This window comes from Cuculus canorus, chromosome 3 (assembly GCF_017976375.1).
Source record: "Cuculus canorus isolate bCucCan1 chromosome 3, bCucCan1.pri, whole genome shotgun sequence".
NCBI classification, from domain to species: domain Eukaryota; kingdom Metazoa; phylum Chordata; class Aves; order Cuculiformes; family Cuculidae; genus Cuculus; species Cuculus canorus.
In genome coordinates this window covers 49,423,841-49,441,826 of record NC_071403.1, presented here as the reverse complement: position 1 = coordinate 49,441,826, position 17,986 = coordinate 49,423,841, and the positions used below count along the sequence as shown (strand labels likewise).

General features: G+C 37.6%; 1 protein-coding gene across 3 annotated transcripts in view; it reads left to right on the top strand.

Moving 5' to 3' along the window:
* The window catches only part of SCAF8 (SR-related CTD associated factor 8), a 102,660-nt gene that overhangs the window by 60,398 nt on the left and 24,276 nt on the right, over nucleotides 1–17,986 (top strand). The window contains exon 21 of one of the 3 annotated variants that reach the window (XR_008448977.1): nucleotides 4,377–4,460. The exons of the other annotated variants lie outside the window; for them this stretch is intronic. The gene's annotated coding sequence lies outside the window, so the exon portion shown is untranslated. The remainder of the gene's footprint in view (nucleotides 1–4,376; nucleotides 4,461–17,986) is intronic. 3 annotated transcript variants of the gene reach the window in all.

Here is a 17,986-nt window from a genome sequence, read left to right as displayed (position 1 = left end):
CTTCTAGTCTGGATAGTAAATGAACTGTCAGCTTAATGAAGGTAGCTCTTTGAAAGAGTGGACTTGAATGATTCTTTGTCTACTGTGCAAGTAGTAGCCATTAGGATGTAGTGAGGGACCCATTAACTAACTATTGCTTTGTAATAGACCTTGTTGATGTGTTTATTACCAGAACGTGTCTCGAGAGTTGAGAAGAACAATATTTAATGTAAAAATACCTTCATGGGCAGACTCTGGCTCAAAGAATTTGACTGATGCTGCTGCACCACCTGCTAGTAGCGTTCTGGTCAGGTGGATATGGTTGTGTGAAAGTCCAAACACCTAAAACAGTTATAAGGATACTTTGTGAACTTAAGTTATTTTTTTAATTTCATTTTAATATGTGCCATTTGAAAATGCTTCAGTTATAGACCACATAAATACTTGGAATCAAACACATATTGGCAGTAGCTTTACTTTTCAAACATTTTCTTAAATGCCTCTTTAAAGCTGAAAGTCAATCTTTTTTCTAAACTGGGACTGGCGGTACTCTAAATTGCTCATAGCATGATGATTAGGTAAATTACCAGCTGAGAGATGTTAAACAATTTGGTTAGTAGTGGTATAAAACAATGTATTATTTAATGATTTTTCATCTTTGTTAAATATCTTTCAAGCACTAATAAATTGGCTACTGTACATATGTGTTATACCATCAATTTCTGACAACTATTTTTTTAATAGAATAAAAGTTCGTTGTACAGTCGTCAGTTACATCATGTTTACAGCTAGAACTGTTCCATTTCTTGTTTTGTTAATGTAGTGTGTAGACAAATATTATCAAAATAGCCATATTCAGAAACCCTGAAGGGACTTATTACCAAAACAGTATGTTTTCTTTATTTTGCCAGTAGGTATTTTTAAATCTTTCAGAGTCTGAGTGAAGATTTTCCTTTCCCACTGTAGATTAAGCCACCGTAAGACAACAAGCGGACTGAAAGGATCTGTCCTGACATCCAGACCAGTTCTTTTATGTGGTTCACAGTAGTGACATATTATTTCTGCTGATGTAAAGGAAAGAGTGAGAATGGGACAGAAAGAAGATGGGGGCCGGGCATTTGGGCGGCAGTTCTGGTTTATGAATATTTAAAGCTTGCTGAGTGATGAAGGATGTAGATTCTAGCAACTGAAAAAGCTGCTATTTACATAAGTAACATAAGTGTTGAAAATATTTTAGGTAGCTTTGTAGGCAACACAGTATATTTAGGCATGCACATTTATATGACAATCTTATGCATTATTAAGTAATTTAATGCATTTCTTACCTTTTTAAAGAGCCTGTGATTCAGATCTTTCACTGTACTGTATTTGAACAGAATGCTACGTCCATAAAGATTACAAAGATGAAACATAGTATTCATTTGCTCTAAGGACATGATTTCTTTGAAGCCTTTTTCCATGAAACATTGGTACACTTTCATTTTTATATGTAGTGCTTCACTTTGTTATTATGAACTCAAGGGAATAGAATCTGTTAGATACTTTTGCTTTGGTGGAGTATTATACCATTCTTCAAGCCATTTCACTCATTTAGATGGCTTTATTTATGAAGTTAAGGTCCTCTTACACTGAATAAGGCAAGGCAGGAATACTGCAATCAAGCCTGAAGTGTTGTATGCGCAGGCATTACTTAAGCACAGTTGGAAAATTATCAGATAAACTGTCTGTAGAAGGTATTTATATAATATAGAAGGTATTTGTAAAATAAGCCGATTTATCACAGAATTCTCTCAAAATACAGTGTCAGCAGTTTTGAACACGTTATGCCAATCAGCGCTTGAAGTACTCATTTTTTTCTTTATTCATGTTCCCCTAACTCAAATCTTCTGGGTCGCTAGATTTGAAACTGATAAAAATGGATCCCAAATGTCATTCTTTCTATTTTCAGTAATGTATGTAATGTAACCCATCTACAAGAAGGGTTGCAGAGAGGATCCGGGGAACTACAGGCCTGTCAGTCTCACCTCAGTGCCGGGGAAAGTCATGGAACAGGTAATCTTGAGTGCTATCATGAAGCACGTGCAGGAGAACCGGGTGATCAGGCCCAGTCAACATGGGTTTACAAAGGGCAGATCTTGCCAAACTAACCTGATCACCTTCTATGACAAAATCACTCGACTACTGGATGGGGGAAGCTTGGACTTCAGTAAAGCCTTTGACACAGTTTCTCACAGCATTCTGCTTCAGAAACTGTCAGCCTCTGGCCTGGACAGGAACACACTCTCCTGGGTTGAAAACTGGTTGGATGGCCGGGCCCAGAGAGTGGTGGTCAATGGAGTTAACTCCAGCTGGAGGCCAGTTACAAGTGGAGTTCCTCAGGGCTCGGTACTGGGTCCAGCTCTGTTCAATGTCTTTATCAATGACCTGGATGAAGGCTTTGAGTGCACCCTCAGCAAGTTTGCAGATGACACTAAGCTGGGTGGAAGTGTGGATCTCCTGGAGGGTAGGGAGGCTCTGCAATGGGATCTGAACAGGCTGGACTGCTGGGCCGAGACCAATGGCATGAGGTTTAACAAGGCCAAATGCCGGGTCCTGCACTTGGGGCACAACAACCCTATTCAGTGCTACAGACTGGGGGAAGAGTGGCTGGAGAGCTGTACAGAGGAGAAGGACCTGGGGGTGATGGTTGACAGCTGACTGAACATGAGCCAGCAGTGTGCCCAGGCGGTCAAGAAGGCCAATGGCATCTTGGCTTGTATCAGAAACGGTGTGACCAGCAGGTCCAGGGAGGTTATTCTCCCTCTGTACTCAGCACTGGTGAGACCGCACCTCGAATACTGTGTTCAGTTCTGCGCCCCTCACCACAAGAAGGATGTTGGGGCTCTGGAGCGTGTCCAGAGAAGAGCAACGAAGCTGGTGAGGGGGTTGGAGAACAAGTCGTACAAGGAGCGGCTGAGAGAGCTGGGGTTGTTTAGCCTGGAGAAGAGGAGGCTGAGGGGAGACCTTATTACTCTCTACAACTACCTGAAAGGAGGTTGTGGAGAGGAGGGAGCTGGCCGCTTCTCCCAAGTGACAGGGGACAGGACAAGGGGGAATGGTCTGAAGCTCCGCCAGGGGAGGTTCAGGTTGGATATCAGAAAAAAATTCTTCACAGAAAGAGTCATTGGGCACTGGAACAGGCTGCTCAGGGAGGTGGTCAAGTCACCTTCCCTGGAGGTGTTTAAGGAACGGGTGGATGAAGTGCTTAGGGACATGGTTTAGGGAGTGTTAGGAATGGTTGGACTCGATGATCCAGTGGGTCCTTTCCAACCTGGTGTTTCTGTGTGATTCTGTGATTTAAAAATAACATAATAATAAGGGTGACTTTTTTGTCTTTTGATAATGGGAACTGAACAGATATAGTTTCAAAACATAATCAGAATATCAGGAGTAATCAAGAGTGAATAGGACAAGTTTTTGTTAGTGATAATTCAGGTAATGAAAGGATCTTTCCCTTTTTATGAGTATTGCTGATTCCTTAAATTTTATATTAGTCCCATTTTCCTTTCAAGTACTAAGCTTTCACAGATAAGCATGTACTGTGAAGCCATATGCTTTTGTAGGTGAGGAATGCATTTAAAAGACATAAAGGGTGGGAACAAGAATAGCAAAAGTCTCTTTCCACCATGTTGCTTTTCTGTATTCTTTTGCATCAGCAGAAACTTTGCAGTGACAAAGAGAAAATCACATTGCAAGACTTTCCTGATTGTAACTAGTCTTATGTTTCTTCTCGAAGCGTCATCTCAGTGATGTCAGTCACTCCACTTAGTCTGTACAAGTCCTTTGGGTAATTAAATATGTTAATTTTATTAACTTACATACATGATATTTCATAGTAAAAAAAAAATTCAAGTAGAGCTACTATGAAGAAAATTCATGACTTCTCTTTGAAAGTAGTAACTTCCAGCAAAGGTATATAGGATTTGAAAAGTGATTCTTGTCAGTGGTAAGAAGGTGTGAAAGTCTATTAATAGGGGTTTTGTTGAAGTTGCTAAGCTGTAAAATTGTATTTGGCATAATTCTTGTATTCCTTTCTGTCTCACGCAAACTTGATCAAAAAGGGTGGTCTCATTGAATATCCTACTCTCATTATCTTTTAGATACTCTGCTACCAAAGATTAGAAGAAGGGAAGGACTAGCGATCTGTGTGCTCTAAAAAATTAAGAGGTTGTTAAGATATGTAGTGCAGTTGTAGATGAATGTATTTTTTTAAGTTTAAAATGCACATTTCAGCACTTGCATTGTAACAGTGATACTAGTGGTGTCACTGGTTTACTAAGCTTATTCTGTACTTTGTCATTTTTCTTTTAAAGTTACCTCACTAATTCTAATTTTAAATTTTCTCTCCTTCCTATCAGATGAAATCATATTAATGCCCTCAGACAAAGGACTATGTTGTGCTTTACGAAAAAAATCTGGTCAGAGATTATTTCAACCTGTAGGTAGGTTAGTTGAAAACCTTTTCCTCCCTGATTTAATGCTGTAATTTCCATCTTAAGTGATTTTCTGTATGCATATCCATTTTATAATGGATATGTGTTCACATTAGCATGGACCAAGCTTTGGTGAAACACAGAAAAATTGTGAGTGTTTAAGGTAGATGACTCAATGTGTTTCTAAAACTAGGGTAAACTTCACAGCCATATTGATTTGTATACTGGAACATTATACTTATGTTGGAGCATTATAGTTGTGTGCAAGCCAGCACAAAAAAATCCTTAATAGATGAAGGGTATTGAATGGATATAGAATTGCCAACTTAGATGTAGGTTGGTAGGATTCACATAGGCCATAGATGCAGAGTATCTGGATCTGAATGTTGCTTTCACACTACAGGAGAGATCATACTGTAGTTACAGCTGAAAAATACAGGTTTTTCTTGATAACAGCAGGAATTAAGTAGAAGCAATCCTAGTGTTTAAAGTTCTTTCAAAAATCCATCCACCTTTGTCTTGTCAAAGGAAGCTCTGTCGTTGTCAATTTAGTTGATCAAGGGCAAAAATACTTTAGATGTATGCGGTTCCTGAGGTAATCAGATCTCTTTAAGCAATGCAGTGAAATGCAATTCTAAGTGTGCCATGAGTTTTTCCCCCTGAAAAGGACCACGTAGTTCAAACTTTAGACAGAAATTTGGACAAAATCGATAAATACTTGCATGTAGAATTTGAAATGTAGTTTTGGATTGAATGATTTCTTCAGTAAGATCTTTGTCATTTCAGCAGTGTAAATACGCGATTACTAAATGGACACTCAACTTCAAAAATGTTTACTGAAAATTAATACTAGTCTGTGCAATTCACTTTTATTTTCGTGTGCTTGCAGTACATTGTTTTGTCAAGTGGTGCCACCGCAGAAATCCTTTCACCACAAATTAGACATATCTTTGGACTATGTAATTCAATTGCATAATTGAGTTATTTAAATCTGGGACAGTTATAAGTCTTTGTCTTGAAAATCATATATTTCTTGTGCAGTATAACCACCAGTATAGGTAATTCACTAGGGAACACTTTATTGTTGAAGCTATCTATAATTAAAAGTAAAATACAGAAGACAAATAGAAATGCTTGCTGGTTAATTTGGAATTTTGTTACTTATTAAAGCAAAATAATGTTGATTAAAAAATTTACCATATCAAAAAATATGAACTTGATGGTCTGTAGTTCTGTGAGTTGGTTAAAGTGAGTGGAGCACCCATTCTTTTTATTAGAATAACTTTGAAGTGATAAGGATAAATATAGTATATGTACAAAATATTGAAATGTAGTTTTTAATTTTGTGTGCATGCTGTCTGCAGTTTCTGTCTGTATGCTTTATGCATGCTTTACACCTGCAATTCTCATTGCATGATTAGAACTTCTGAGGAAAACAGGAAATTGGCATGAAATGGCAAATTTTACCAGACACTAAAATACTGTACAGGTTGGATCCTGTGTGTAAACCAGTAGATAGATATTGCTGTTTCAGAGGCAGGAGCTTGCTTGTTAGCCTAATTTGAAATTGGATAAAACCACAGTTACAAAGCATGATAAACTTTCTTTTTCTTTTTTTTTTTTTTTTTTTGAGTAATAAAAGTTAATGCACTGTGAGTAAATAGTCACTAATCAACAATCAAGCATCCAAAGATTTCAAGTAGTCCTGCATATTTTTCTTAATGTTGCTCACCCCTTAATTTAAAACAAACAAAAAAAACCCTAACAAAACTAAAAAAAAACCCTCAAAAATCCTAAACCTAGGAAGGTGTAAATATTTGTAAGATTACATGGTTCTTGGAGAAATGTTTGTGTACCTAGTTGGTTATTTTTAAGTAATACATACTACAGAACCAGGAGCCATAATAAAAAATGCACTGAAAGGAATGTGCTGAACACTGACTTTGTTTGAGGTTCCGCTCTGAACACTGATTGGAGGATATTCTGATTAATGCATATGTATTTTGTCTAATATCTAATACATTATGTGTATTGCATCACTATAGTACAGTCATAGACTGCTAGTGAGAAGTTGTGATTGATGTTATTAGGGGCAAAACCACGGAAGAAATCAAAAGAGAAGATTACTAATTTTATGAACCACCAATCTGAAACATCGCTCATGAGGAATGTTTACTTAGTACAGAGATAATACTTTTAAGTATCTCAGTAGTTAAAACAGTGCATTTTGCAATAGTTTGCGAGCTTGGAAAGTCCTAGGTAACAGTATCATGTGCTTTCTACTCTCTGCAGAAAATACAGTTTTCTTGATGAAAATTACACTACGTTTCATGTTATTTCTAGAGGTTTTGAAATATTGCTGCTTCAGTCTTAGTACTTCACTAGTATGTGAATATACAGCCACACTGGTTTACCAGTGGAACATTGCTATTGGCTTCATTGGATCTAGAATTTCAAACGCTTTGGCTTGTGTGTCTCAATTTCTTCTTCAGTGGCCAGTAGACAAGTAGGCGATTCATTGATATTCCCCCCCCCCCCCCTACTGCTTTTAAGCCCAAAGCCTTCTAGGGGATAAGTTTTTCTTTCAAATCCTGTTCCCCTGTGTAAGTATTTATGAGCTAGCAGCTCTTATAAAGATTGTTTTGAGATTCTGAGAATGTGGTGGAATAGATTGTACAAAATGTCTGACGGGAATTGCAAGTTCTGTGCTTGTCTAGTCCTGTACTAGGAAATTCCTGGTATGAAAGAAAGCAGGCAAATTAAAGCTAGTTAAATGCATTGGTCTTATCTTCTGGCTCTCCCAAAACAATTGTACTTTCTAAGTATATCTTTTCACTGCAGCAGAAAGAGCAGCCCTGTAATACACGGTCACTGTTCTTTGTTTAGAATCCATTACGTCCTCTAGCTGTCTATTCCCTGTGTGCTTACAGCTTTTTTGAAAGGTCGTGGTTTATTTACATAGATTTTTTTCCTTCGTATTATTTAAAGAAAAATGAATGCAGTAGATTTATAGTTTTCTTTATTTTAGAATGCACTGCCTAACTCTCCTTGATAAATTTCCTTCTCCAATAAAAAGATCTTATATTTATGTGTTAACTAGAATAGAAATAAGAATGGATGACGTGTAAAAATAGAAATAATTTTCTTATCCAAAATTCCATATTTTGGCATGATAGTCCGGTTCCATCATGTTCAATAACATAACTAAAATGGCACTTTTCACACCACCCATTTATACTAGGTGAAAGAATTACTCGCTAGTTAAAGTGGCCTTGAGAGCTGTCCTGTGCATCATTTGCACACTGTAGTGACTGCCAAGGTCTTGCATTTCCCTTCTCCATTCGTTACCTTGTCACCAGGTATTTCAGTCTGTCTTATTCACAGTAAAGATATTTAACCAAAAAATTGTCTGAAAATGATGAAGGGTTTCACTTTCCCCAAGTCTGAGAATTAATTTGTTCTAAATGTCTCTCATTTTGATACAGAAAAGCAAGCCAAACATGAATCCAAAAGGAAGAAATAGGCAGTTTTCTAAACATTTCTAGCATATTATGGGTAAGAAAATAAGACACCATGAAATCTGCTAGACAACTGAAAAGTTTAATTCATTATTTATTTTACCATCTAATTGGCTTTTTTTGAAAATCATTAGATGTCCTTCCCAAGAAATTTCATTATTGTTCTTTTGTTTCATTTTTTTTTTTTGAACTGGGACCTATTAAGCATCTTATAATACAGCTTTGAAATTATACATCTTGACTTACAGTAATTGTCTAGCATTGACTTGGGCTATGTAATGCAAGATGCACAATACTTTAGAATTTAATATTGTTCAACGGTTGAAATGTGTCTATCTATATCCACTTTATAGAAACTTCTGGAAAGCTTAGACACAGTATTTACAGTCTACACCCTATGAAAGAAAACACAAAGTACAGTATGAACTCATCCTCTTGCTGTACATGTTGCACTGGTGTTCCTGCAGCTGGTGCAGCTTTGATTTTTCTTCCACTCTTGCTGTGTCAAATGAGTCAAAGTTAGACACTGCCGTGTTCACATATAGATGTTGGTGCACATGAAATCTTTGAAAATCGGAAAATCTAAATATTAAGTTGGGTTTCTAAATTTAGCTTTCTATTAAATGTTTGATTAGTTACACCAGCTTTTTACAACATTTGGTGACTGGGATCTGTTTTTATAAGTAAAGTGAAGCAAAACATTGTGGCATACATAGGAAAGGTTGAGTCTTGGTGGTGATTTTATTATGTTCAAGTTCACAGGCTTCTACTATAGAAAATGTCTTTTTACACTGCATTTTGTTACATGATTATTAATTATAAATAGGAAAAGTGTTTAAAGTTAACTAATATGTTTTTTGAGTTTAATCATTGCTGACAAGTCAGATTTGTGAACCAGGTGCTCTGCTTGAAAGAAACCCTGCTATGAGCAAGACAGATGATTAAACTGCTGTAAGTGCTTGTTTGGTTTGTTCTGAAACAGAATTGTATCTGAAGATGTTGTAGGCATGTGATTCCTACTTCTAGGAAGTCTCACTTTCTGGGGAAAGTCCAAGAGTTAAATTCTGAAACTTCTAAGGGTTCTGACCTTCTGAAATACCAGCAGTAGGTGGACACCTCAAATATACTGTATACTTGCATTTGCTTTCCCAGTGCTCATGTGGTGTTGACCGAGCTTGGTAACAGCTGGCACAGATGCGCTACATCCCAACATCGTTGCTGTTACTAACTAAGATATTCTTAGGTCTCCTCCTGTGGCCTTTTGAGTCCTTCTAATGCCATTTTTCTCAATTTCTAGAGTTTGAAATAGGGAATTAGTGTGTTTTTCTTTTTGCACTCACCTTATGCGAGTGACAAAATATTTCCCCAATTTCTATTTTTGCTTTTATTTCTTTTCTTTGGCAAAACTCCTTCATATTGGTAAATTCAAAGCTGATTGTTATGGCATGGTTTCTAGTGTCTTCAGTCTGAAAGTGACGTTTTGATAGGTTTTGAAGGAACAATTTCCATATACTGTTGCTATTCCTTTAAGCTTTTCCCACCTCTATAAAGCAGTGGTGTCCAGACAGCCACCACAGCCTGCTTTCTGACCCTTTTAAGAGGGAAGGTCAAGTGTGTCCCCAAAAGATGTTTGCAACTTCAGCTCCTCCAGATATAAGGAGCATATGAAAAGAGTCAGCTTGCCTTGCTGGGACACATTATCCAGTTTTTGAACCCCTCTTTGCAGCAACCCCCTGGATGTAGGTGGATGAGAACAGCAACTGGATGAATTGCTCCCCTACTTAACTATCATCTATACTGGGGCTCAGGTACCTTATGTGAATTACAAGGCCAGCAACTGGCTGGCCTTTAATGAAGTGTGGCCGGTTCTGACATGTTTGTTCCGAACACTTGAAATACCAAGCAAAGCTCTAATCTTGCTAATACCCATGAAATACACAGATAATGGATGTTGCTAGGTTTTGTCTGTGACAAGAGGGAAATACTCTCTTCCTTTTTCTGTCTCTCTTTAAAAATGAAATACTATTGCTCTTTCACTATTTAACCCTATCCTGCATAAATTAGAGGTAGTTGAATACAGTAGTGGTGAGAGGAGTTGCAAATCCCATGCTCACAGGAGTAGTTGATATGGTGAGGATCCTATACTCTACACTAGTGTCACTGAATTTGTTGTTTTCAGGTGGCTAAATCTTTCTTGGATCACAGTATTTCTATAAACAAACGCTTATGTCCTGGCTGCACAGACTGCAGCTTAAAAAATTTGAATTAGTTTATTTTTATTCTTTTACCTTTTATCCTTTGTTCTTTGTATCGTGTATCCCTGTACATTGGTTCTATGTACAATGTGCTTCTTGAAAAAATTGGTGAGTAGTTAACTTTCTTCTCTCAGAAATGATGTTTTCTGCATTTATTTCCATCTGAGTGTGTCATACCATAATGGAGTGAGAGGAGGATTAAAAATGAGCAGCCAAGCAACAGCAGAATAGCACAGGACTTGAGAGATCTATTGTAGCAGGACTGAGGAGTGAGTTGTGTGCAGGAACAGGAGAGATCTTTGAAGATAATCACCTTGGCCATGGTTAATGATGTAACATTTTATTCTGCACTCTAAAATAACGAACACTTTTGTAATCAAATCCATAATCAGTAGCAAGCTGTCACATGACAGTGACGTGCGATTTTTCTTTCAAGAGATCCTATTTTTGTGAAAATTGTATGGCATAGAAGCTCCACTAACAAGGATGTAAAATGTTGTGCAGTCTAAAACATTTTCTAAATATTTACTGATTTTTTTTTTTAATGATGCAATGGACTTGAGATTTGATAGTCTTAAGTGGTTTGGTATTGATTAAATATGTTTTCAGAAGTGGCAGGAGTAACCAGAGGAGGATTACCGTGGTTTTGAAGAAGTGTGAAATTAAAGGATTTGTGAGGGATATTGAGTGAAGTTACTGGGGCTTATATGTGTTTTCAGTCAGTCATAAAGTAGAACTGGTATCTAACTTAACTGGCTGCCGTTGAGGGGTTAACACTGTTACACTTCAGCATTTTGTTTTCATTTAGGTTTGGTAATTTCAGACATGCAGATTTTCAGTTATGTCAGCTTTACAGACTCTGGAAGTTCATGTGTAACTGTGAGGAGTCAAGGCAAATCCTGTAAACTAAGTGGTTCTGAAAACAAGAAATGCTGAATGCTGAATGTTTAGGAGAGTAGTAGGGTGTCATTCTCAGTTTGACAGAAAATTGCAGTGCAAAAGAGCTGAAGTAACTGGTAGGAAAATACCTGGCTTTAATTTTTTGTTTTAAAAGTAATCACTGACTTCAGTTTCTTTGCTAAGATCTATAAGATTAGTCTATTTAATTTCTTCTCTTGCAAAAGAATAGAATACTGAAATCCAATCAAATGTTTATTTTAAAGTCTTTTTAAAAATGCAAGTAGAGTTAAGCAACTCTTAAGAAACTACAGTAGAAGCATAAGGCTACTAATTTAATTTGCCACCTCTATTGAGTATTTTTGATTCTCAATGATTCACTTTCTTTTTGTAATTCGAAGATAAAAAGTTTTTGCAAGTATTTATTTTAATTTTTGAAAATAGAATCATAGAATAGTTAAGGTTGGAAGGGACCTTCAAGATCACCTAGTTCCAATCCACCTGCCACGGGCAGGGACAACTCCCGCTAGATCAGGCTGCCGAAGGCCCCATCCAACCTGTCCTTGAACACCTCCAGGGATGAGGTGTAATTTCAGTATTTCTTTTTACTGTTGCTTGCAGTTAAGATTGCTTTTCTTCCCTGAATTTTGCTTCTACTTTATTAAATGTGTTTCCTGAGGCATGGTTGCTTGCTATTGTGAAACCAGCAGAGGGTGCACAGAACATACTTAGTCGTAGCTGTTTTCTCACAATCTGATGTGTTGTTGATAAATGGAAACCAGATAGCTGCCCTCTTAAGTCCTGTGCAGGTGAAGTGCCATATGACTTGAATACGATTCTCAAAATAATTCACTGTTGTGCTTTAGTGTGCTATTTTGCATCTGATTCATATGTGCACATGCTAACTGGGAATAATTTTTCCCCTCTGTTTTATGCCAACCTCAGGGTAATGTACGAGTTCCCACATACCTGGCTTTTGAATACCTGCTGTAATTAACAAGGATTGCACAGTCATCATTTTCACAGATCGTAAACCTACCTTTCTGAAATGATGGTGAATCTTCATTGTTTATCACCATGATATTTTATGAGAAAGGTCTATGGAAGTGGCTGGTAAGATATTTCTCTACTCTTTTGACTGACCAGATCAAAAACCTGGTCAGTCCTGACCAGAACAAAACCAATCCTGACAACACGTGTTAGCATGGAGGTTTTGCTGATGGCTGTCACCTTCTTGCCCCATTCCCACCAGCTGGCATTGGCTAGTAACTCCCAGTCTCTATTGTATCTGGCCCATTACAAAATAGTTCAAGGACTTAAATAACTTTTAAATGTTGTTTCCTTTTACAAGTGCTGGGCTTCTTTTTGTGAGTGTGCTTCCGCTCTGCTAGATCCTGAAACACATTTTATTTTATGCGTAAGAGAAACATGATCAGGACAGCTCAGTTAAGAAATGTAGCTGAGGGAATCTGCTTCTCATTATCTTTAGAATATTTTTTCACATGTAGGAATGCTCTAACTACTGTTTAAGGGTAGAGGGTGGGGGTTGGGAGTTTGGGTGTTTGTTTGTTTGTTTGTTTGTGGGGGATTGTTTTTACTGTGTAATGCGCCATGTCTGGAAGGGAACCAGCCAAGTAAGAACTAAGTAAAGTGTGTTTTCCAAAACTTTCTGCTCTAGTGCTGGGATCTAGGATTTGAGGTGCTTTGTAGATTTGTCACTGCTTTTAGTGGGATGATTTTGATCCTCTCATCTTTTGTATATTATTCCCCTATCTTTATAGTCCCTCAATGAGATCAGGTTTTTTTTGCAGAGTAACGTTCATGAGCTTGTTTGTATTTAGACTAATATATCTGTTCCTTCTCTGGTCACAATTATAGGAGTGGTCTAACCAAGTGGAATATTGATAAAACTTGTTTCCAGACTCAGAATGTTGTAAATATGTTCATACTTTTTTGACATTTCTGGATAGTGTGACTCTGCTGAGTCATACATTTGAGAAGATATGTTCCGTCATTTTTAGACTGCTTGTGTTGTTTTATTATCAGATGTATAGGAAGTCAGTGTGCTGACAGGTAATCAAGTCCTACTCTGGAGGAGATTAGCAGCTCTCAGTAACAGCTCCCCTTCAAATCCTGTCTCTCCAGCAGTGATTCCCCTTCCCCTGGAAGCCATCTCCTGCCTCTTGACAGGGCATTCCATGTCTCACCATTCCCTGAGAGCTGTTGCAGTGTTGCTCTGTGCAGTACCATTAAAGTTTCCCTTTTGATGTCCACCTGTATATCATACCAGTTGCAACAGTTCAGAAATGGGGAAGTAGCTGTCATCTTTTCAGATATAAACCAGTGTTTTACATCAGTCTTGCGAGAAATACTATGAGCGCTTTAAAATTCTTTTTGCCTAGTGTTTGGTCATTTTTATGATGAAGTCTAATTAATTAGACAGTCCTTTGGCTTTAACACCTTACCAATTTGCTCAAAATGGGTGGTATTTATTTTACTACACTCATCTCAAAGATTTATTAATTAAATCATTGCCCTTACATACCTTCTTCTAACAAGGAATATGTTAGGATAGTGAATATAACATATCACTCAACGTGAAAATTATTTCAATCTATTTATTAATATTTAATAACATATTCAGTATTTTGATTGTATTGAAAACACAAGCACATTTTATATATTGTTTCTGTAGCTTAATGAAAAATACATCCCTGTACTGTTTTCTAAAGACGTATAAGGAATCTTTGTATGTTTAATGTGTAGAACAATACACATGAGACACCTAAGCGGCCCTAATTTAATTTTTTTTGTGAGAGTTATCTTAAGGAAAGGAGGGATAAAACAATCTGTAGTTTAGTTTCACAACATAAACATTAGTATACATCTATCATGAGTATGATACCACTTTGAAGGATTTTTTTATTCGGCAGTGAAGCACTTTTATCCTGTGTTTAATTTTACCCTTATGTCTGGCTTTCTGAGTTTCTGATGCTTGATTGTTAGAATAAGTGCCTAATTCTGTGAATTAGCCTGCCATACATAACTGAAATATGCTCGTTAGCTCAATTTCCTGTTAACATGTTTCTGCTTTGTAATTTCTCCTATTTGTAACCTTTTTCAAAACCATGTTGTTTTTCCAGCATATTGTTGGAATCAAGATCATTATATCAAATACAGTTTGATTTTTGCTTATTTCTACAAGGCCAAGCTCATTTTTAGCTGACTTACACTGTAATTAAATGTCTTACTTTAGATCTCAAAGCTTTAAAAAAGAGTGTTTGTATTATTGCTTCTAAGAAAGATCTTTCATCATTCCATCAGAGTGTTGTTCTTGTAGGTGTTAGGTGAAAACAGTAACCCAAACCTGCAGTTGCCCCAAAACCCTTTTCTTGCAGATTTACAGACATCCTATGCTGTGTCTTGCTCTCAGCTGATTGTCCTGTAGAGGTAGGAAAATGTCAAACTAGCCCTTGTGAACATCAACAGCAAATTTCAGCATACTTGCGGTGGGATTTGCTTTCCTTAGTTGGTACTTTCCTCATTCTAAACTATAGTCCATTGTTGCCTGGGATGCACAGGTTGGAAAACAATGACTTAGGCAGCTCATTATGTATGTGATGCCAGCAGTTCTTTCTTTTCCAGTTAAAATCTGTTTCTCTTTCAAAGAATGCTCAGATGCTGGTAAGGTAGCTACAGCCTGTGATGCCTCTGACTTTGGGGACTGTTCTTACAGTATGGGTTCTGCAGGGAAATGCAAAATCTAATTGCTAGTGCAGTAGGTTTGAAATGAAACGTTAGTTGTACTGACTTATCATTAATCTCATTTTAACCAGCTTGCATTGGGTTGGGAGGAGGGGTGATGAAGGAGGTTTGCATCTTAAAAAGCAAGTGATCTGAGGTCTGCTTTGCTCTACTAAAATCTTAATCTTATTTGTAATAAAATTAGTTTAAGTACAGTTTGGGTCAGCTGAGATTTGCATTCATGAGACTGTTGTATTTACACTGGTTTCCTTAGTCCAGTGTTACCTTTAATATGTTGGAATGCTAGCTGGATTTTGTATTTCAATTTTTTCGATGCTTTGTACTCAATTTATCAAGAGCAACCCCCAAGTTTACTTTCCTCTCATATTTCAACTTTGGAAAATGGCTGCAAACTGATTTTCATGTGGTAGCCTTCATTGTGATTAATTTGTTATTCATCTCTTATATTAAGATTTTTTGTGTTTCTTCTCTGAAAATCTCATTCTTTCTGTTTATTTCCCTCATGCTACAGTGACTGTCTTCTCACTTTCTTCAAGAACAATGCGGTTATAGTATTCTCTACAGCTACAGAGTGTGAATGATTTTCATCACTGTGAATTAAAGGAAAGAAGTAAAGGAGAATCCAGTTTTATAGCTCTTTGGGCTTTTAGAGTAAAAATACACAGTTGTTTTTTACATGGGCATGAAGTCTTGTCAAATACAGATTCAGTAAGATGTTTTTCTTAAAACTGTTGCTTAAAAAAAACAAGCAAGTAGATGTTTTTCATTGAGTCAATCAAAATCCTAATTTGTCCCAGATAGTAGAAAGGAGGTATTTTACAGTTTTATTTATATCAGCAAAGAAAAAAACTTAGGTAAATATTTTTCCTCTTTTTTAGAATTGGTCATGTGAAGGAGATGCAAAGAGTACATTGAATTCAGCAATACCCAGATTTGATCTAGTAGAGGTTATGCTATCTGGTTGCTGCTTGAATTACCTTTAGGGTGGCATAGTGAGTCCATATCTGCATATCTGGACAGGTCTCCCTTTGTGTGGAGCCAAAGGTAGCAGCTGTGTCATTCATAATCTCATATTGTTGTTTGTCCATCTTGGATTCTACTACTCCTTTGCCACTGTGTTACTGAGGGCAAGTGAGTACGGTAGAATCTCACATGGTCCCTTCCTGATGTCAAGAACTCCACTTCTGCATTCCTGTTGTAACAGATAGAAGGAAAAGCCTTCAAGGTTCTAGATATTCTGGATCAGGCTATCCAGCTCCTGTTGAGGCAGAAGAGAAGCAGCATTTGAATTTTTAGTGAATAGTAACTGGAGAGGAGGCAAGTGGAATGGTTTCAAAGACAGCTTGGGTGAAGAAGCACAGCAGCAACGTGCATAACGGGTGAACATTGAGGCCACCGTCCTCAGGGGAGTAGGGAGATGGATAGGCTTTTGTACACTCACTTTGTTCACGTGGCAGATGAATACTTCTTCTCCAAAGAAAATTGCCTGTGTAAAGCAAAAGGCAAACTTCATTGCATAGCTGATTACAAAGCAAACAGAAATTTGATTAGGTCTTCAAGTATTGTTTACAAATAATGATGGTACGTAGACTCAAACAATGAGAATTTAAGATAACTAGTGATTATGTATCTTATTTTCAAGAGGATAATATTTATACTTCTCTTCCATGTAAGAAATCAAGATCTGAATGTCAGATAAAATCATAGAATCCTTGAATGGTTTAGGTTGGAAGGAACTTGAGAAATCATCTAGTTCCAACACCCGCCATGGGCAGAGACACTTTCCACAAGATCAGGTAGCTCAAAGCCTCATCTAGCCTGGCCACATACACTTCCAGGAATGGGGCTTCCACTACTTCTCTGAGCAACTTGTTCTAGAATCTCACTACCCTCACAGGAAAAAATTTCTTCCTAACATCTAGTCTAAATCTCCACTTGCTCAGCTTAAAACAGTTAGCCCTCATCCTGTCACTGCACTCCCTGATGAAGAGCCTCTCCCCAGCTTTCCTGTAGGCCCCCTTTAAGTACTGGAAGGCTGCTTTAAGGTCTCCACGGAGCCTTCTCTTCTCTGGGATGAACAATCCCAACTTTCTCAGCCTGTCCTCAAATGAGAGGCGCTCCAGCCCTCTGATCATCTTTGTGGCCCTCCTCTGGACTTGCTCTAACAGATCCATGTCCTCCCTGTGCTGAAATTTATGCTGATATACTATATTGTGTCAACAAAAAATATAATTGTTCTACTTAATTCCAAATCAGTATGTTCAGGTTCTAATAAGAGGAAGCCTAGCTACAGGAAAAAAATCACCCACAAAATTACAAAAGGAAAACAAGATTAGATAAATTGTCAAAATACTCTTCTTTTTTTCTGATTTAATTAACTTAAAAACAAAAATTAAAGTCATTTCAAATTAAGCAGTCTTTCTAAAGGTAATTTTACTTTTCCATGCTTTGCACTGGCCCTGTAAATGCTAGATCTGAGGTTCCCTGGCCCTCATGTCAAGCCATGGCACCAGGAGGGGCACCTGCACCCAGTGGCTGCTTTCCTGCTCCATGTGCCCATGCTGTGGATGTGGCTGTTGCGCAACTCAGTCACCCATGTTTCATGTGTGGGCTATCCTGGGAAAGCGCAAGTTGCTGTAGTAGTGGGCTGGGAAGGAACAAGGAAGTCATCTGTCTACCTCTTCGCTTGCCAAGTAGATGCAGGTGCAGCAAGTTCTCATTCCTATCAGAGTAAAGTGCAAGCTTTCCCTGGGGTTTTCCAGGGGAGAGTGCTCAGTGTTAGTGCTCAGATAGTATCAGTTTCCAAAGGTCAGTTTTCTTAAAGTATCAAGAAAATACTTATTTTTCACATGCTCGTGTCATTAGGTTATGAGCCACCCACCCTACTGTTGCTCATCTGCCAGTTGGCATGCCTGTAACGAAGCCCCAGCAAGGTGATGTTTCCCAAAGGAGTTTCTTTGAAACACAAAATCTCAAGATTCATCCTTCTGAGGAACCACTCTCCTGGCAACTTGACAAACCTTGAAAAAACTGCTGTCTCTCATTTTATTTTACAGCCCTTTTATCTTTCTTTTAAGATGCTTATAAAAATCTGTGAGAC